The 22,432-nt window shown below is 39.9% G+C and overlaps 1 pseudogene; it reads right to left on the bottom strand.

Annotated features, from left to right (window-relative positions):
- Positions 1–20,971: 20,971 nt before the first annotated feature.
- On the bottom strand, positions 20,972–21,571 carry LOC117695996 (bcl-2-like protein 2 pseudogene; annotated as a pseudogene).
- Between the last annotated feature and the right edge of the window lie 861 nt (positions 21,572–22,432).

The raw sequence follows: 22,432 nt of genomic DNA on the forward strand, positions 1-22,432 counted from the left end.
TGAGACATGATTTGTTATTTACATGATGTACTTAATAGCAAATGAATTAAAAGTAAATTAAATTTGTTAACTTGACCCTAGTTCATTTTGTTCCTGATGAAAATATAAATTGATATGAAAGAACAAAAATATATTTAATCAATATATCCACACAGGTAGAATAAATATAAAATGATAATATTGGTCTGAAACTTTCCTTGGAATAGGAACAACTGGAAGCAGCAGCCAGGTACATTTTTTGAATTGTGAATTCCCTCCCCATTTCACCATTGTTTTGCAGGGAGGATTCAGTCCTGCATGGTGGAAATCTGCTAGGTAGCCATGTTGGTCACAAGTTAGTCTTTGGGCTTACTCTGTTGCTGACCTCCAATTCCTCTGTCATTTTTATGTGAATTTAGTCAAGGACAACATTATATGAATAATAGAAACAGCTATGATATACTGAATGTCTATCTCCTTAGAGCTAAGCTCCATAAAGATTATCACAGCTGATCTGCACAGTCACCATGTAGGAGAAGTCCTAGTATCCTCCTTTGTGTATAAGGAGACCAAGGCTCAGAATGGTTCCTCTACCCCTTCTAAATTCTCACAGGAATGAAGTAGCAAAATGAAAAATCAAAGTCAGACCTGAATGTTAAACGAATGTTTACCATTGTACATTTTTCTGTTTGTTCATTGGGCTCCTAGATGGCATTTCTGAAAGCAAACCCCAACTGCAATTCATGATCCCCATACACCTGAGGCTTTTCAATAAATTATAAACACTGCAGACTGCTGCAGACACAAGAAGATGTTCAGGCTTGCGTATGACTACTTTTCTCAGCTTCCTATCCTGATGTCAAAAGTGTCCAAGGTCTGGACCCTATTCTAGTTTATAAAGCAAGATGGATGATTCATTTTGACAAAACAGTGTGAGGTGATAAGTGGTGACAACATACAGTATTGATTTAAACTTATGGAGTGTTTTCTGGAAGTTTCCATGTAGCATTGTTGGATTAGAGCTGATACACACACACACACAAACATACACACAGACACACATACACAAATACACACACATACACAAACACACACACACACACAATTTTCTGAAGTGGACTATAGTTGCAAGTAACTGAAACCATGGGTAAGTGTACTAAATATTATTCCAAATATGCCTTAAAATTTCTGATTCTGGTTCAATTGTTAACCAAACTAAACTCTGCTCCTCTGCAAGAGCAGCAAGTACTCTTTACAATTGTGCCATCTCTTTAGCCTCAGCTTATTCTGAAAGTAGAACTTAGTGAAATTGCCCTTTACTGGTTAACTGATTGCTAATTCTAATGGCTAATTTAGATGGCTTTTTTCTTCAGGTACCCTTGCATGCCAGCAGAGGGCATCAGATCCATTTGTCATGAGCCACCATGTCTTTGCTGGGACTTGAACACTGGTTTTCTGAGCCATCTCACCACTATCTGTTTACTGGTTAACTGTCCAAAAAGCAAGGACTTAAAAATTGGATCAACTAGTTAATCAAAAAATAGTTGAACAAGTGACATGGCAAGACCACATTTTTGTGAGGAATGGTTGCAGAGTGCTTTCTACATGATCCTGAATAATTTAGGTTTGGGCTCCTCTGGAATGTTCCACTATTTTTATGTTATATATCCTTGACAACCCCTCGTACACACACCCCCTTCTCACTCCCCTGGTTTATGGTTTTCACTTTTTCAAAAAGCCCCTCAGCTTGCTGGTCTTTTGTCAAACTCTACTCCTGGAAGAGTGAGCTGTTTGACTGTTGGTTGCCAACTCTCCTCCCTAATAAACGTCTGCTGATTGCATACAGGTATGGTGTCTTGTGAGTTTGTGGGTGGCCGTTACTTCCTGAGACTAGAGTAAGGGTTTCCCAAGTTTGGGGGGTCCCCATTCCTAACAATAATCTCTGCTATTCATGTTTTATTTCTCAAAATATAATGCATGTTCCTAACCACAAAAGAACAAATGGCTGTGATAATGTTGACCATACAACCTACATTCTGTATCATATGACATAAAGTGACAACAACAAAAAAAATGTGATTGGGAGAAAAATGTAGCTGCAACTTGGCACAGGACTTTTTGATTTTGACTTTTGGAAGCTATATAACTTTCTGGTTCAGGGTGGGGCTGAGGCTGGGGTATTACAGCTAAGCTTCTGAGTATAATTTTGTGGCTCTGATTTATCAGTAATGACTTGATTACAATAAATTCTTATAATTTCCCTTGTCCTGTGGTTGAGTTGTGATGGATCTCAATGGACCCTGTGATGTAAAGGCAGTATATAACCACTGTCCAGTATGAATATTTCATAATGATGAAGACTACAGAGGTGTGCAAAGGCTTCATTATACTAAACATGTCCATTAGGACTCTGTGGGTGTATCCTGAGTCACAGAAAGTGTATTTAAGACTCAAGGGTGTGTCCTGAGACACAGGGGGATGTGTGTAAAACTCAGTTAACGTGTCCTGAGTCACAGGGTGCATGTTTAGCACTCAGAAGGCGAGTCCAGAGTCATAGGGGCCATGCTTAAGACTCAGGGGCATGTCCAGAGTCACAGAAGGTATGTTTAAGATTGAGGGGGCATGTCCTGAGTCACAGTGTGTATGCTTAAAACTCAGGGGGTGTGTCCTGATACACAGGGGGTATGCTTAAGTCTCAGGAGGTGTGTTCTGAGTCACAGAGGGTGTGTCCTGAGTCACAGTGGGGCAAGCTTAAGAATCAGGGAGCTTGTCCAGAGTCACAGAGAGTTTGCTTAAGACTCAGGGTAGTGTGTCCTGTGACACAGGAAGCTTGTTTAGAACTCTGTCCAGAGTCACAGGGGGTGTGTTTAAGACTCAGGAAGAATGTCCTGAGTAACTGGAGGAATGTCCTGAGTCACAGGGAACATGTTCAGGGCATGTTTAAGACTCAGGAGGCATGTCCTGTGTCACTGGAGTCATGTCCTCTGTCACAGGGGGCATGCTTAGACTCTAGCATGTATTCTTTCATGAGAATTAAGACTAGAGAATTGTGCAAAGGCTTGACCATATTAAATACACTCACAGGGTTTCTGTCTTAGTGTTTCCATTGCTATGAAGAGAAATCATGAACAAGGCAACTCCTATAAAAGCAACAGTTTAATTGGGACTGGCTTACAGTTTCAGAGATTTAGTCCTTTTTCATCATAGCAGGAAGCAAGGCAGGTATGCAAGAAAACATGATGCTTGGGAAGAAGCTGAGAGTTCTGCATCTTGATCCAAAGGCAGTCAGGAAGAGACTGTCTGCCAGGGAGCTAGTAGGAGGGACCATTGGGCTGGGTCAAACTTCAAAGGCCAACCCCACAGTGATGCAATTCCTCCAACAAGGCCACATCTCATAATAACTTCCTCCCACTCCCTTAGACAAGCATATTTGTACTACCACATTCCACTGCCTGGCCCACATATGATTGTGTAAACACATGATTGTATAGGGACCATATTTAAAAATAGCATAGTATAAAATATGAGAGGTTCAAATTAAAAGGTTCCATCATCTATACCAGTCTCATAAATGTTAAAAGTCCAAAGTTCAAAGTCTCTTCTGAGTCCATTCCAATCATGTAACTACAATCCCCTATACTTTCAAAAATAAAGCACATAATATCCATCCAAATTCACAGGATATAGGTCACCATTCCTAATCACCATTGTGAGAAAATACTGGGCCAAAGAAGACAAAAAGCCAGCAAGGCAATCTCCAAACTCTGCATCTCCATGTCTGATGAAAAAGTGTTCTTCAGATCTCCAACTCCTTTCTGCTCTGCTCACTGCAGCACAATTCGTTCTCTTTGGCTGATTATATTTCCTGAAAGTAGTTTTTCTGAGAAGGTATCCCACAGTTCTGTAACCTAAAACTCTTGGGGTCTGCAAAATAACTTCAAAATTACAGCTTCTTGTTTCAGTATCTGTGATCCACAGATGATCTTCTGTGCTCCTCAAAAGAAGCTGGGTCTCGTCTCCAGTTCTTCCCTCTATCTTACACTAGGTTCTGCTTGACTCCACTCAACTCCCGCTGCTGTTCTTTCTGCTCATCCCACAGGACTTAAATCTTCAACGTGCTGGGTTCTTCTGTGACAAACAGTCTTCACTATGTTCATCTCATGCTCTCTTCATGGTGCCAAGCCTTAGCTGCACTGCATGAAACATTCATGCCTTAAAACCAGTGCCACCTGGGAGAGTCTTACATAGGACTGCGTCAAGCTGCACCACAAGGGACAACCTTGGCTACCTCTCGAATACAACTCCTTTCTCCTCTCAGAAAACACCAGAAGATGTCACCTCAGTGATTCTGGTTTCTTCTTCATCCCCACTAATTTTTTTAACTACACCCAACCAGCTTCAGTTGTCTCAGTTGTCCCTTCTGTTTTTGCCTCTTAAAGCAGAGCCACATGGACAAACCAGCTGAGTTCCTCTGCTTGCTGGGGCTGTAACATGGCCCATTCTATTGCTTCATCACCAGCTTTCTATTTTTCAACAACTTCACTGCCTAAGCTCAGCTGTCCTTGAACTTGCTCTGTAGATTAACCTGAACTCAGATCTGCCTGGCTGTGTCTTCTGAATGCTGGGTAATACATGTGTAACACTTTGCCCATACCTAAGCTTTTCATTACCTAAAACTTGTTCTGTACTAGGGTGACTTGAATCAGAGATCTGCTTGATGTTCATCTCCTGGGATTTAAGGTGTGTACCACCATTCCTGGACCTAAGTATATCCTATATCCTTTTAGACTTTAAATTGAAAACCCAGTATAGTAATCATAATCCGTCAATTTTCAATTTGACACATACTTGTATTTCCTTATGTCCACATAAAAACAATAAACCAGTTAATAATAACGCATAACATTATACAGTTCTCATCCACACAATTTCACATCCATATGTGTCGATGGATGGAATCTTGCCATAATATCACCATTTCTTTAATACCATTGTGTATCTTTGAACACAGGATTTAGCTTCATTCAACTTCCTGGTGAGATTTTCTCTTTGAAGCTAACATTTCATATTTTTCCTTTCTAAGATTACTAAGCATGAGCAAAACAATCACCATGAGAGTAAACACAGGCCAAAGGCTATGATTGGCTTTCCTGAGACTTCCTTTGTCAATGCAATTAACAAAATAAACCTCTTTATTTTCAGATGAGAGCAAAAGACAACAACATTCTTCAGCAAAGCATTAAAAAACTATATACAAAGTTCAAACCACCCTTAGTACATATGTGTTCGAATAGCATGGCCCATGAAGTTCCACTTAGTGCATGTACAAATCAAAAGTCTAAAAATCCACATTGCTTCCAACAAAAGTATGGTCAGTTCTACCAATAAAAATAGTTAAGTCTGGGGTACCAACTTCTTTCTCAGATAGAATATCTATTGCTAAGAAGAGACATTGTGACCAAGACAACTGTTTTAAAGGCAAATAGTTAATTGGGTCTGTCTTACACTTTCAAGTATTTAGTTCATGACCAACATAGCAGGAAGAATGTCAGCATGCAGGCAGCCATGATGCTGGAGAAGGAGCTGAGAGTTCTGCATTTTAATGAGAGGGCAGTCAGGAAGAGACTGTCTTCCAGCTGAGTGTTTGGAGAGTCTGTTTTTTACTGGCCAGAGCTCCAAAGACCACCACTCTAGGAGTTCACTTCCTTCAAAACAGTAACATCTACTCTCACAAGGCCAAACACACTAACATTGTCACTTCTTAGAGACAAGCATATTCAAATCACCACCATTCATTCTTACTATACATTCTTTCATGCATTTAAATACGATTAGGACATGCAGATGCTTTACCACTGATTACTTTCAGAAGGTTTTTCTCTAGTATGTGTTGACGTTTGTATTCAGAGAATACTGTGGCAAGTAAAGGACTTTCCAACTTGAGGACATTCACAAGATTTCTGTCCAATTTGTGGTCTTTTATGTCTTTGGAGACTACAGTGATAGGCACAGGCTTCTCTACCTTTGTCACATTCATAAGGTTTCTCTAAAAACAGTGTTACTTGAAGTATTTGGAGAGAACATTGTCATGCAAAGACTTTTCCACATTCATGGCATTCATTCAATTTCTCTGCAGTTTGTGTTCTTTTATGTATCAGGCGATACATATGATGCATGTGATGCAAGGGCTTAACACCTTGATGACACTGAGTCACTCTCGTGAATGTGTTCCATTATGCATCGCAGATAAAAGTGAATTGTCAGTTTTTCCACAGTGATTACATTAATGAGGCTTCTCTCCAGTGTGATTAATTTGTGTATGTGTAAAGATCTATGACATGCAAAGGCTTTACCACATTGTGAATATTCAAGCAGTTTTCTCTTTGGTATGTTATCTCTCCTGGCACTGCAGATGACTGTGACTTGCAAATGCTTTACAACAGTGATTACATTCATGAGGTTCCCCTCCTGTTCCTGTTCTTTTATAATAATAGAGATGCTAAAGTTGTGAAAAGTCTTTACCACGTGGATCACATTCATGTGGTTTCTTCCAATATGGGATCTTTTATGTTTTTGAGACCAGTGGGGCATGCAAAGGCTTTAGCACAATGATTACATTCATAGTTCTGTCCAATATGGGTTCTTTTATGTTTTGTTGTGTAAAGCCTTTACTACATTGATTACAGTCATAATGTTTATCTCTAATGTGTGTTCTTTTATGTTTTTGGAGACTACTGTCACATGAAAAGGCGTTACCACACTGACCACATTCATAAGGTCTCTCTCTGATATGTGTTCATTTATGATATTAGAGATGACTCGATAGTGCCACATTGATTGCATTCATAAGGTTTCTCTCCAGTATGTGTTCTTTTATGGATTTGGAGGGAACTTTGTTGTGTAAAGCCTTTACCACATTGATTGCATTCATAAGGTTTCTCTCCAGTATGTGTTCTTTTATGGATTTGGAGACAACTGTGAACTGAAAAGGTTTGACCACATTGATTACATTCATAAGGTTTCTCTCTAGTATGTGTTATTTTATGTCTTTGGAGATGATTGTGACTTGAAAATGCTTTACCACTTTGGTTACATTCATAAGGTTTCTCTCCCGTATAACTTGTTTCATGTCTGCAACAGGAATGGGCACATGTGAAAGCTTTACCAGATTCATTAGCCTGATCAATCATTTTAGAATATGAATAAATTTTACAGTTCATCTAATAATAAAAAACACTCAAATCTTAAGGTTTTACTGCTTTGATGTTCATGGATGTACTTTCTCACTGCAGGTTGCTTTACCTCTTTGAAAATTCCTGTGATGATGGGAACATTTATTACATGGCTCACATTTATAACACCATTTTTCTATATGAGATTTCTTTATGTTGTTTTAACATGTCATAAGAAATATGGGACAACTCAGAGCATTAAAACACTGATTGCATTCTTAGTTTTTCCTTTAGTGTGCATCACACAACAGTAGCACTGTGAACCAAGGTTTAACAAAAAGAATTTACATATTTCTAGTACCCACAGAGATTTTCTGCGGTGTGACTTTGGGGATATTCCCAGTAAAGTCTGGTAACCAATTAATTGCAAACATTTATCATATTCAGAAAGTCTACCAAAGGCAGAATATTACATATCATCTCATTGTTCTGTACTAGATAGGGGTACATTGTTTCTTTTAGTATCTCTATGCTCACAGGGTTTCATTCATTCTGACAACTGATACACCCATTAAAAAAAAGAACAAATAAAAGTTTTCCACATTGAATTCACACACATTGACTTTTTGTTCACTGCAGACATGATTAATGTTTCTCCAGGACAACATTCTTGACCTCATCATAAACTAAAAAGTTTCACTATAAGAATATGAGTATCACCAAATTTATCATGGAGTATTTGCTTATTAGAAGGTTATGGATACATGTTTATCACTATTCATAGTGCAACATGTAAATGTTATGAGACTATACAAATTGGTAGTTCCACAACATAGTTCTAATGGAGATACAAATCAAATAAAGGAATCACTTAAGGCATTGTTTCCTTCTCTTCTTTCTTATGGAATTGCCTTGGAAACAGCAATCAGATAACTGACATTAAGGAACATAGTTTTGGGAGAATATTATAATCATAGCTACAATAAAAGGACTGATATTTTATACAACCGCTTTTCTTTGAATCTTCCAGATCATAGTAAAATTTCCTCACAGGCATATTTGTATTAGCTTAAATATTAAAATTACCTTTCATGACTTCTAGAAGTTTGATGTAGTTGTTCTTCAGTATGATGGTCTTCCAAATTATAGCCTGAAACCAAGTTACCAGAAAATAAATGATATGGTATTGGAATTAGGCAAAATTCAAGTTACACTGAATTTTCACAGCAATGAACCTGATTTATTCAACTCAATATTACTTGTTCTCTACTGAAATAAGAAACAATCATCAATAACTCAGAAACATTTCTTTGAAATTGAAAAGCAAAAGAAAATTTACAGTCTTACCAATAGCAGTGAGGTTCCAGTAGGTCTCAAGCATCACATCTTTGTAGAGTTTCTTCTGGGAAGGATCCAGCAAATTCCACTCTTCCTCAGTGAAGTTTACATGCACATCATCAAAACTCACTGTTTCCTAAAATATCACATACATGTGTACAACACAAAGCCTGAAACAGACATTACTGCAAAGTAACAGCATGCTTCCTAGACAATATAATCTTATAATTCACGTGATTCCTCCACTTATTTGCTGACACACAAATTATAATCACCATGTCAGTTTAGAAGAAACTTGAAACATTGACACTTGAACCCTTGACACAGGGTTCACCTGTATCACTCCTGAACCCTTTGAATAGGATATAGCCTTGCAACACAAATGGCAATTGATAGCGATATGCAGGGGGACACAGATCAACTATACTGAGCACACATCTGAAAAGCTGTATGAACAATTACTAACTACAAATGTGATGGGCAAGCTGTGTGTATTTGTTCATGTCTTTAATCACAGAGGTACAGGCAGGTGTATGTCATTGAGCTGAATGCCAGCTCGGTCTATGCAATGAGTTTCAGAACAGCAAAAGTTACATGTTAAGAACCTCACTCTGCTACAAAAATAAAGCAGGAAACAAAAATGATAGAATGAACTCACAGTTCTTTACTGAAGTTACTGCAAAGAATTATACATTCACTGCAGTTCTGTATTCATCTTGCATAAACATAAAGTGATCCAGTTTAAACAGCAACATTAATTAAATTTTACTAAAAGGAAATGTGTTTTAACAGTTAAAAATGAACAGATGAAAATATTAGTAATGTATATGTTTTTGGTTTTGGGTTTTTTTGTTGTTGTTGTTTTGTTTTGTTTTGATGTTTTCCGAGACAGGGTTTCTCTGTGTAGCCCTGGCTGTCCCGAAACTCACTTTTTTAGACCAGGCTGGCCTCAAACTCAGAAATCCACCTGCCTCCACCTGTTAAGTGCGGAGATTAAAGTCATCCACCACCACTGCCTGTCAACAATGACACATCTTAACAGGCAACCTTTCAATCCTTCAGCTGGGATTTCTGAATGCTTTGGGGTTCCAGTCCATGCACCAAGATATTGTGCCCAAGTCACTGGCACCCCAGAGACCACCAAGAACCTATTGCAATGCAAATACACAAAGGTCTGTACTATGAGCTCGGTAACAAGAATTCACACCAGTCAATCTCACATCAGGTCCAAACTGAGAGACCAAGTCTAAGGGTGCTGAGTATTTTTTGCAGCTACAGCAAGCTTGGGGCATTAACATACATGTCAGCAACTTACTTTTTAAGAAATTGTATATCTGGCATAATTGGCAATAAAAAACCAGGGGATAAAACCATATGACAACTATGATGGGTAGGCTAACCTTTTTTTCCTCTTTAAGGTTTATTAGTTATCTATATGTAGCAAAACCCTGCTGTTGTACCTTGACTGGCTGTTGATAAGAGGGTTTTGTCATAGAATGTTTGCTCAAGTGGACTTTGTGCAATCTCAAAAACAGAGTTGTTTGGACTTCATAAACTCATCTTTTTGACTAAGCCCCTTATCAACAAAAGATACTACTGTTTACCAGCAAGCCATGCCTGAGAGTAAAACAAGTACATTATCCAAAGACGTACTTCATTGTCTGTTACTGCAAACCATAATATCAGTTGCCCTTACAACTGGCACAGAATACAAGTGGCCCTCACCATTGGAAAAGAATACTAGTGGAAATTACCTCTCCCCTTTTGCATGCCTCCTAAAGATACTGCAGACAATCCCCACTTGCCCTTCCTTTCCTGCCTCATCCCTGTATCATAGACCTAATTGGGCAGTTAGTTCCTGTTCACCAACATGTCATGCCTAAAAGGACACAAAATAACTTTTCCATAGATCTACCACAATATTTGTTATCCCAAATTCAATTTTCACAGTTGCCTCTAGTAATGTACTAAACACCAGAAGTAGCCTAACCTCACTGATGACAAAGTCTTCTTGTAGATTACTATGATCATCTCTTCCTGCCCACCTCTTCTCCCTCCCAGCTTTCAACATTAGCAAGCATTCCCTCTAGAACATAACAAACAGGTCAGTAAAAGAGGTAACACTCAGCCAAGGGTCTCTGCAAATCCACACATTAAACAGTAACCCAGGAACAAAACTCCCACCCAAACAAGACAAATCCAAAAATAAGTACCTAAATCAATAATCACTTCAAACCCAAAGGCGTAGACACCAACATTGAAATATAATAAATAACAACCAGGAAAGTAAGTCACCAAGAAATCCAAGCTGTCCTATCACTGCAGGTCCTGAGAAATTAAATCATGCAACAGATAAGGTACAAAAGATATTGTTTGGGGGAAGGGATAGAGATGCACAAGAGGACCTGCAGACAGGCAGGCAGACAGGGAGCAGAGAGACAGACCTGAGAGTAGAGAAAGAGAATAGAGAGGGGCATGTGCAGAGAACAGAGACAGGGAACAAACAGAGAGAGCTGTGTAGCTGGTGGTCCCTGTATATAAAGCACACCTGACAACAGCAGCAGGTGATGGAGGCAGGGAATGACTTAAGCAGTTGCTAAGTCCCTGAGAGCAGAGCATTGAAATTGCCTGTGCACTGACAACTATAGAGACAAGGTTCACCCAGGGAACAGGAAAGGAAGAGAGGGTCTCATACATTAAAGATAAATAAAACAAAATGGATACATCAGTCAATAATAAAAAAAGGTTGAGTCTAAAAGTTTCCTGGCATTAAACAACTAGGGCAACTAGGAATTCCAAATGTTTTGGGCAGATTCAGAATCAGCCAAAATAGTGAAGTTACCCAGAGTTCACCTCCTGATCTAACAAGTGAGGAGCATCACCAGGGACCTCACAGGTGGTCACATCTGGCTGATGCTTCCCATGCAGCCCCAGAGAGGACCCAGCACCCCAACTCCCACTGCTCAGCCGCCTGCCCCTGCCCATTGTGGTCTGTGATCCTGTGCTCACCATGACTCAATTTCAGAGGTTCCCTGAGGTCTCCCCACAGCACCCACAGCAGAACTCAGAGCAGGGCACAGATAACCATTCAAGCCTGCACAGGAACAGGAAACTTGTAGAGTGGCACCCAGAAGAATCTGCCTCCTTGTCTGATTGGCAGGTCTGCCTGGGAGCCTTGATTGGCCAGTGAGTCTTCCTACTCCTCAAGGTTAAAGTGTGCTTCTGGGCCAGGGTCAGATGTTTTCCAGAGCTCAGGAGGGATTTGCACTCCATTAGCATTTGTTTCTGTCTTCATAGAGGAATCTCACCCCACCCAGCCCTGTGGGAGAACTCAGCATTGCAGCTCTGGCTGTTCAGCTGCCTGCACCTCCCCTCTGAGAGCAATGATCCTGCACCTACCAGGACCTGACTCCAGACCTTACCTGAGCTTTCCTCACAGCACTTGCCTTCTTCTTCCTGTCATCAAGGTGAACAGCTTCCATAGCTCAGTACTCAGTGTGCAGTGCAGGTATCAATCTGACCCACAAGTCAAAGGATGCACTGGTATTTTCTTTAGAATTCTGTCTAAACTCCACCCCAGTTACCTTGCAACAGCCAGGTATGCTCCTCCTCATGGTTACCTGGCAAAAGCCAGGTAGGACTGACCCCCTGTAAAGGTGGATGCTTACCCCTTCCTCTCCCTTTTTATCTCTTGCTCTCTCTTTATCTTGCCATCTTAGGTTCATCAATTGCCCACTCTCTTCCATTCCCTTCTCCCCTCTTTCTCCACATGCTCAAGCCAGGCCTCTACTTTTCTACATTCTGCCTCTCTCTGTCTTTGCTTGCCTCTACTACCCTCTTAACTCCCCTCCCCATGTCCTAAATATACTATATTCTATACTATAATGTCATCTGGCTGGTTCATCAGGGAGAAAAGATATCTCAGCATGTCTGCAGAGACGTCTCTTTACCCGACACATCCGCCACATACATAGAAAACATTCAGTCTCTCTTTAAAGAGGTAACTGTGGGGAGCAGCATACCTGGTTATCACCAGGTAACTGTGAGGTAGAGTTTTAGACAGAATGCTAACACTAATGAGGGATTTTAGGAATCAAGAGTCTAGTTTCGTTTCTTCATGCTGGGCTCAGGGAAACTGCAGCTTCCTTTCACCAGATGACAGGTATCAATCAACCCTGAAGAAAAGCCAGAATCAAAAGGGAAACACAGGTGAGCACTATTGTTAGCCAGCACATCTTCATTAGTGTAACAGTGGAGAAAACAACAGTTGTATTAGTACAGGTTCTGTAGATAAACATAGCTCAAATCATAGAATAAATCTTTGTATACAGAAATGCTATTTAATAGAATGTCCCAATAAATGCTGTTTGACAAGGGAAATTAGATCAAGGAAATCGAGAACTGGTTGATTTCATGCTGCAAGATATTACAGCTGATATTCAGTGTATGCCAGAATTCTGAAGAAATAAGTACTTACTAATACCAGTTTTAAAATGCAAATAAACAAACAAATCATCTTTGTTTTGTACAAAAAGTAGGGCCAATACAAAAAACAAAAACAAAAACACTGCCCTGTTCAATGTCCTTTATATGTGTCGGTTGTCAAAAGAATCTATAGCCCAGATTAAAGGTGGATCTGAACATCTCAAAAGAGCAAGATTAATAAAGGCTTTCTCACTTCAAAAATTGTAATAAAAATATGCCCCACAACAAGCAGGATTTGAGTTAGGGTTAGAGGATTAGACAATCATGGGTAGGATTAGAATAAGGATTTGTAGAATTGGATTTAGGAAGTTAGGAAATTAAGAGGTGAGGGTTAGGATAGGGTTGGGCTCAGGGTTAAGGTTAAGGTGGCCATCATTATTCTTGATGGTCCCACTGAGTCAATATTATCCCTATTACACAAAGAAGAAATATTTTGGGGAGCCGACTTTTAGCAGAAAGTGGGTAGATCAACTTTGCAGCCATCTGGAACCATGTACCCTGATGAAAGACTTAAAAGCCTATAACAGCTGAAGCACACTCTGATAAGAATGTTGTTTATCCCACATAGCCTGTTTTGCTGTTTATTGACCCCAGCTACATGGTGCACATGGTAAAGTGTTTTCACCTGTGTTCTCCTGCCTGCATTTATATATACCCCAGATTTCCTTTCAATAAATGAGACAGGAAGAGAGAGAGAGGGGACGAGACTTAAGACCTGACCACACACACTGTCTTGTCTCCAGTATTTGTGTCTCCTGCCCCTCCGGCTCCACTCTCTCTCTTGACCAGAGCACTTAGCTCCCAAAGTGTTGAGGCAGAGTGGAGCCCTCAACAAAATATCAGGCCTAAAAGGTATTCATTTTATATCTTAATGGTTTGTTTTATTCTTATTCTAATAGCTTCTCTCTTACTTAGAGAAAAACTTCTCAAAAGAACCTAAAAGCTTTCCCAGCTATTTGCCTCCAAAACTAGCATACTAACAAAGGAAGCAAAGACTTTGATATTCACAGAACCCCACAGATAATCAAAGGATAAGTTGTCAAGAGCCACACAGCCTGCTGCCAGCAAAGAACATTTATGCTACCCTATGCTGGGTCTCACTGTCAGCTATTGCTGCAGTTAATTTTCTTCTGAGATAAAATCCTCTCAGTATTCTTCTGCTCTAGACATGTCTGGTTTAACTTCTTCCCAACCTAAAAATATGCTTATTAAAGATTTCTCTGTGAAGTTTTCACTTGACATTGAAAATTCTGAAAGAGAAAACCCACACAAGCAATAGACACAAATTTATGGTTTATAAATTTTGACTTTTTATTAATTACATGTAGAATATATACCTGAGACATGATTTGTTATTCATATGATGTACTTAATAGCAAATGAATTACAAGTAAATTAAATTTGTTAACTTGACCCTAGTTCATTTTGTTCCTGATGAAAATAAAAATTGATATGAAAGGACAAAAATATATTTAATCAATATATCCACACAGGTAGAATAAATATAAAATGATAATATTGGTCTGAAACTTTCCTTGGAATAGGAACAACTGGAAGCAGCAGCCAGGTACATTTTTTGAATTGTGAATTCCCTCCCCATTTCACCATTGTTTTGCAGGGAGGATTCAGTCCTGCATGGTGGAAATCTGCTAGGTAGCCATGTTGGTCACAAGTTAGTCTTTGGGCTTACTCTGTTGCTGACCTCCAATTCCTCTGTCATTTTCATGTGAATTTAGTCAAGGACAACTTTATATGAATAATAGAAACAGCTATGATGTACTGTACTGAATATCTATCTCCTCAGAGCTAAGCTCCATAAAGGTTATCACAGCTGATCTGCACAGTCACCATGTAAGAGAAGTCCTAGTATCCTCCTTTGTGTATAAGGAGACCAAGGCTCAGAATGGTTCCTCTACCCCATCTGAATTCTCACAGGAATTAAGTAGCAAAATGAAAAATCAAAGTCAAACCTGAATGTTAAAAGAATGTTTACCGTAGTACATTTTTCTGTTTGTTCATTGGGCTCCTAGATGGCATTTCTGAAAGCAAACCCCAACTGCAATTCATGATCCCCATACACCTGAGGCTTTTCAATAAATCATAAACACTGCAGACTGCTGCAGAGGCAAGAAGAGGTTCAGACTACTTTTCTCAGCTTCCTATCCTGATGTCAAAGGTGCCCAAGGTCTGGACCCTATTCTAGTTTATAAAGCAAGATGGATGATTCATTTTGACAAAATAGTGTGAGGTGACAATGTACAGCTAAGAACAGTATTGATTTAAACTTATGGAGTGTTTTCTGGAAGTTTCCATGTAGCATTGTTGGATTAGTGCTGATACACACACACACACACACACACACACACACAGACACACATACACACAAATACACACACACACAATTTTCTGAAGTGGACTATAGTTGCAAGTAACTGAAACCATGGCTAAGTGTACTAAATATTACTCCAAATATGCCTTAAAATGTCTGATTCTGGTTCAATTGGTAACCAAACTAAACTCTGCTCCTCTGCAAGAGCAGCAAGCACTCTTAACAATTGTGCCATCTCTTTAGCCCCAGCTTATTCTGAAAGTAGAACTTAATAGATCCCTTGCCCTTTCCCCTAAATAACAAATAAAACAACTCAAGTGTTAGACACTCCACAGGTTACCTCACCAAGTAATACTAAGATTGTCTAAGTGAAATTGCCCTTTACTGGTTAACTGATTGCTAATACTAATGGCTAATTTAGATGGCTTTTTTCTGCAGGTACCCTTGCATGCCAGCAGAGGGCATCAGATCCATTTGTCATGAGCCACCATGTCTTTTCTGGAACTTGAACACTGGTTTTCTGAGCCATCTCACCACTATCTGTTTACTGGTTAACTGCCCAAAAAGCAAGGACTTAAAAATTGGATCAACTAGTTAATCAAAAAATAGTTGAACAAGTGACATGGCAAGACCACATTTTTGTGAGGAAAGAATGGGTTGCAGAGTGCTCTTTCTACATGATCCTGAATCATTTAGGTTTGGGCTCCTCTGGAATGTTCCACTATTTTTATGTTATGTATCCTTGAAGACCCCTCACCCCTCCTTCTCACTCCCCTGGTTTATGATTTTCGCTTTTTAAAAAGCCCCTTAGCTTGCTGGTCTTTTGTCAAACTCTACTCCTGCGAGAGTGAGCTGTTTGACTGTTGGTTGCCAACTCTCCTCCCTAATAAACCTCTGCTGATTGCATCCAGGTATGGAGTCTTGTGAGTTTGTGGGTGGCTGTTACTTCCTGAGACTGGAGTAAGGATCTCCCAAGTTTGGGGGTCTTCATTCCTAACACTAATCTCTGTTATTCATGTTTTATTTCTCAAAATATAATGCATGTTCCTAACCACAAAAGAACAAATGGCTGTGATAATGATGACCATACAACCTACATTCTGTATCATTTGACATAAAGTAACAACAACAAAAAACCAAACGTGATTGGGAGAAAAATGTAGCTGTAACTTGGCACAGGACTTTGTGGTTTTGACTTTTGGAAGCTATATAACTTTCTGGTTCAGGGTAGGGCTGAGGCTGGTGTATTGCAGCTAAGCTTCTGAGTATAATTTTGTGGCTCTGATTTATCAGTAATGACTTGATTACAATAAATTCTTATCATTTTCCTTGTCCTGTGGTTGAGTTGTGTTGGATCTCAGTGGACCCCGTGATGTAAAGGCTTTAGCACAGTATGCAAACACTGTCCAGTATGAATAGTTTCATAATGATGAAGACTACAGAGGTGTGCAAAGGCTTCATTATACTAAACATGTCCATTAGCACTCTGTGGGTGTGTCCTGAGTCACAGAAGGTGTGTTTAAGACTCAAGGGTGTGTCCTGAGACACAGGGGGATGTGTGTAAAACTCAGTGGGCATGTCCTGAGTCACAGGGTGCATGTTTAGCACTCAGGAGGCCAGTCCAGAGTCACAGGAGGCAAGCTTAAGACTCAGGGGCATGTCCTGAGTCACAGAGGGTATGTTTAACATTGAGGGGGCAAGTCCTGAATCACAGTGGGTATGCTTAAAACTCAGAAGGTGTCCTGATGCACAGAGGGTGTGCTTAAGACTCAGGAGGTGTGTCAAGAGTCACAGGGGGCATGAACTGAGTCACAAAGGGGCAAGCTTAAGAACCAGGGGGCATGTCCAGAGTCACAGAGAGTTTGCTAAGACTCAGGGGGGGCGTGTCCTATGACATAGGGAGCCTGTTTAGAACTCTGTCCAGAGTCACAGGGGTGTGTTTAAGACTCAAGGAGAATGTCCTGAGTCACCGGGAGCATGTTCAGGACTCTGGGGGCGTGTTTAAGACTCAGGAGGCGTGTCCTGTGTCACAGAGGGGGCGTGCTGAGACTCGAGCACATATTCTTTCATATAATGAAGACTAGAGAATTGTGCAAAGGCTTGACTGTATTAAATACACTCACAGGGTTTCTGTCTTAATGTTTCCATTGCTATGAAGAAAAATCATGAAAAAGGCAACTTCTATAAAAGCAACAGGATAATTGGGACTGGCTTACAATTTCAGAGATTTAGTCCTTTTTCATCATAGCAGGAAGCAAGGCAGGCATGAAAGAAAACATGATGCTGGCGAAAAGCTGAGAGTTTTGCTTCTTGTCCAAAGGCAGCCAGTAAAAGACTGTCTGCCTGGTAGCTAGTAGGGGGGCCCATTCTGCACTGGGTGGAACTCCAAAGCCTTCAGTGATGCACTTCCTCCAAGGCCACATCTCATAATAACTTCCTCCCACTCCCTGAGCCAAGCATATTTATACTACCACATTCCACTGCCTGGCCCCCATATGATTGTGCAAACACATGAGTGTATGGGGACCATATTTAAGAATAGCATAATACAAAATATGTGAGGTTCAAATTAAAAGGTCCTCATCATCTATAGAAGTCTCATAAATGTTAAAAGTCCAAAGTTCAAAGTCTCTTCTGAGATCATTCCAATCATGTAACTGTAATCTCCTATACATTCATAATATCCATATAATCCATATCCACATAATGTCCATCCAAATTCACAGAATATAGGTCACCATTCTTAATTACCATTGTGAGGAAATACTGGGCCAAAAGAAGACCAAAAGCCAGCAAGGCAATCTTCAAACTCTGCATCTCCATATCTGATGTCAAAGTGTTCTTCAGATCTCCAACTCCTTCCTGCTGTGCTCACTGCAACACAATACTTTCTCTTTGGCTGATTTTATTTCCTGAAAGTAGTTTTTCTGAGAAGGTATCCCACAGCTCTGGAATCTAAAACTCTTGGGGTCTCCAAAGTAACTTCAAAATTACAGCTTCTTGTTCCAGTATCTGGGATCAACAGATGATCTTCTGTGCTCCTCAAAAGAATCTGGGTCTCTCTCCAGCTCTTCCCTCTATAGTACACTAGGTTCTGCTTGACTCTACTCAACTGCTGCTGCTGTTCTTTCTGCTCATCCCAAGGGACTGACATCTTCAATGTGCTGGGTTCTTCTGTGACAAACAGTCTTGACTGTGTTCCTCTCATGCTCCCTTCATGGTGCCAAGCCTCAGCTGCACTGCATGAAACATTCATGCCTTAAAACCTGTGCCACCTGGGTGAGTCTTTCACAGGACTGAGTCAAGCTGCACCACAAGGGACAACCTTGGCTACCTCTGGAATACAACTTCTTTGTTCTCTCAGAAAACACTTAACAAAATATGTCACTTCAGTGGTGCTGGTTTCTTCTTCATCCCCACTAATTTTCTAACTACAGCCAACCAGCATCAATGGTCTCAGTCGTTCCTTCTATTCTTTCCTCTAAAAGCAGAGCCACATGGACAAAGTTCCTGAGTTTCTCTGCCTGCTGGGGCCCAAACATCGCCCCTTCTATTACATCATCACCAGCTTTCTAGTTTTCAACAACTTCACTGCCTAAGCTCGGCTGTCCTGAACTTGCTCTGTAGATGAGCCTTGAACTCAGATCTGCATGGCTCTGTCTTCTGAATGTTGAGTAATATGTGTGTAACACTCTGCCCATATCTAAACTTTTCATTACCTAAACTTGATCTGTACCAGTATGACTTGAATCAGACATCTGCTTGACGTTCATCTCCTGTTATTTAAGGTGTGTACCACCATGACTGGACCTAAGTATATCCTATATTTTTTTAGATTTTAAATTGAAATCCCAGTATCGTAATCACAATCCATCAATTCTCAATTTGACACGTACTTTTATCCTCTTATGTCCACATAAAAAGAATAACCAGTTAATAATAATGCCTAACATTATACAGTTCTCATCCATATAACTTCACCTCCATATGTTTAGGTGAATGGAATCCTGCTATAATATCACCATTTCTTTAATGCCATTGTGTGTCTTTGATCATAGGATTTAGCTTCATTCAACTTCCTGGTGAGATTTTCTCTTTGAAGCTAACATTTCATATTTTTCCTTTCTAAGATTACTAAGCATGATCAAAACAATCACCATGAGAGTAAACACAGGCCAAAAGCTATGCTTGGCTTTCCTGAGACTTCCTTTCTCAATTCAGTTAACAAAATAAACCTGTTTACCTTCAGATGAGAGCAAAACACAGCAGCATTCTTCAGCAAAACATTATAAAAATTCTATGCAAAGTTCAAACCACACTTAGGTCATATGTGTTCTACTAGGACAGCCCATGAAGTTCACTTAATGCATGTACAAATCCAAAGTCTAAAAATCCACATTGCTTCCAACAAAATCATGGTCAGGCCTACCAATCAGAATACTTAAGTCTGGGGTACCAACTTCTGTCTGAGAATTTCCATTGCTAAGAAGAGACACTGTGACCAAGGCAACTGTTTTAAAGAAAATAGTTAATTCAGTTTGTCTTACACTTTCAAATGTTTAGTCCATTGCCATCATAGCAGGTAGAATATCAGCATGCAGGCAGCCATGATGCTGGAGAAGGAGCTGAGAGTTCTGCATCTTCATGAGAAGGCATCCAAGAAGAGCCTGTCTTCCAGCCAAGTGGTAGGAGGGTCTGTTTTGTACTGGCCTGAGCTCCAGAAACCACAACCATAGTAATTCACTTCCTTCAAAAAGGTAACATCTACTCCCACAAGGCACATCTCTTAATATTGCCACTTTTTAGGGTCAAGAATATTTAAATCACCACAGTTTACTTCAACTATGAATTATTTCATGCATTTAAATATGATTAGGACGTGCAGAGGCTTTAACATGTTAATTACTTTCAGATGGTTTCTCTCTCATATGTGTTCATTTCTGTATTCAGAAACCACTGTGGCATGTAAACGATTTCCCAACTTTAGAACAATCAAAAGGTTTCTGCTCAGTTTGTGTTCTTTTATGTCTTTGGAGACTACAGAGATATGCAGAGGCTTTACCACATTCATTACATCTGTAAGGTTTCTCTAAAGCGTGTGTTCCTTTGAGTGTTTGGAGAGTACAGGGACATGTAAAGGCTTTATCACATTGACAACATTCATAAATTTCACTCTGCACATTTTCTTTTGTGTATTCAAAAATGACTGTGTCCTGGAAAGGCTTTACCTCATTCATGACATTCAGTTTCTCTCTAGTATGTGTTCTTTTATGTAATGGGTGATGACTGTGCAGTGCAATGGCTTAGCACCTTGATGACACCGAGTCACTCTCTTGAATGTGTTTTATTATGTAGTCACAGATAAAAGTGAATTGTCAGTTTTTCCCCAGTGATTACATTAATGAGGATTCTCTCCACTGTGATTTCTTTGTGTATGTGTAAAGAATTATGACATGCAAAAGCTTTACCACATTGTTAATATTCCATTAGGTTTTTAATCATAAAAACTTAACTATTCATAGGCCCGCTCCCACCCCACTTCTAACGTAAATTTTTAGAAATTTTAATCTTCAGTATCATCATAACTTTCGCTTTCCTGACCTTAAGCTCAGTATCGATGGCATAACACGAAAATCTGAACAGCACTTATCCTTTCTCTAACAAAAGTTCACCAGCGTGGATGAAGAAAAACCAATTTAAGAAAGACCCCTACAGATATCAGGGCCCCCAGTGTCACAGCCCCTGTCAGTATTGTCTTTAATGCCATCCAGTTCCCTTCCTGTAGACACCATGTCTTTTTCAGGGCCCTGTTCCCGTACAGGGCTGTGAACTCCGTCCAGCCGCCATTGTTGTGGATCCAGTCAGCCAGGTGTATTTCTAGATAGGCCACCATCCAATCCTGTATCTGCCTCACCAATGGCTCTAAGTTTTTGTTGATACTCTCAGCACACAGGGACGCCCCAAAGACAAAGAATGCCACAAGACGGCCCCAATTGGGGCCTCCTTGGAATAGTTCCTCGGAAACCTGGATGAAGCATTGTTGGGCTGAGCCTGGGGTCACCTGTAGTTGAGCAACCAGATCAGAGAGGGTGTGCTGGAAGCGGGTCTCAAATTCATCTCCAGCCGCCCGCATGGCTTGGTGTAGCGGGTTGGTTGTTGGGCCTTCTCCTGGGCCAGCTCCTCGGACATAACCCTTCTGCCTTAGCTTGTAGCCTACAAAGTCGGCCACTAGAGCCCGTGTATCTGGGGTTGAGGCTGGGGTCGTCATCAGGTGCGTTCAGCTGGGTTCCAAGTTTCCAGCTCAGTGATGTCAGACTGAGTTTCCTGCTTGGAACTGGTGCTCAGGCCTCCGGTCTCATATGTTGAGCCACCTAGAAAGCTTTCATGCAGGAAAACAGGGATTTGGAAAGAACAATATTAGGATTGAGTGCCCTGAAGAAAAAAAAGAAAATAGAAAAAAAAAGAAAGAAAAACAATTAAAAAAAAAAAAAAAAAAAAAGAAAAAAGAAAGAGGAAAAGGAAAAAAGAATAAAAAGAAAAAAAGAAAAAAGAAAGAGAAAAAAGAAAAGAGAAAAAAAGAAAAAAGAAAAAAGGAAAGAAAAATAGAAAAAAAGAAAAAACAAAAAAGGAAGGAAGAAAAAAGAAAAAAAAAGAAAAAGAAAAAAAGAAAAGGATTGCGTGCCCCCCTGTCTCAGTGAGCAGTGGCAGCTCCCACACTGGATTTAACCAGTCCCGGGGGTGTTCTGAACCTGGAATGAGGCAAAGGGAAGGAGTACTGTCTAATCACTCCCACCAGTCTCCAAGGCCAAGTCAGTCCAGGTCTCTGTTAGAGTTCTATTCATTTTCTCTACCTGTCCTAAAATCTGGAGCCTAAATGCACAATTTCTAATTCATCCCCAGCTGGGTGGCCAGTTCCTGACTTACCTGGACAACAAAGATGGGTCCATTATCAGGTCCTATTACCTTATTAGGTATTGCATACCAGGGAAAGTTTTTTCTAAGATATTAGAAATATAAAATCTAAAATTAAAAATAAAATATAAAATTTAAAATATTACTATACTTACACTTTATATTTATATTTTATTTTTATATTATTTTATATTTTACTTTTTATTTTATATTTTAT

This window comes from Arvicanthis niloticus (genome assembly GCF_011762505.2).
Source record: "Arvicanthis niloticus isolate mArvNil1 chromosome Y unlocalized genomic scaffold, mArvNil1.pat.X SUPER_Y_unloc_2, whole genome shotgun sequence".
Taxonomy (NCBI): Eukaryota; Metazoa; Chordata; class Mammalia; order Rodentia; family Muridae; genus Arvicanthis; species Arvicanthis niloticus.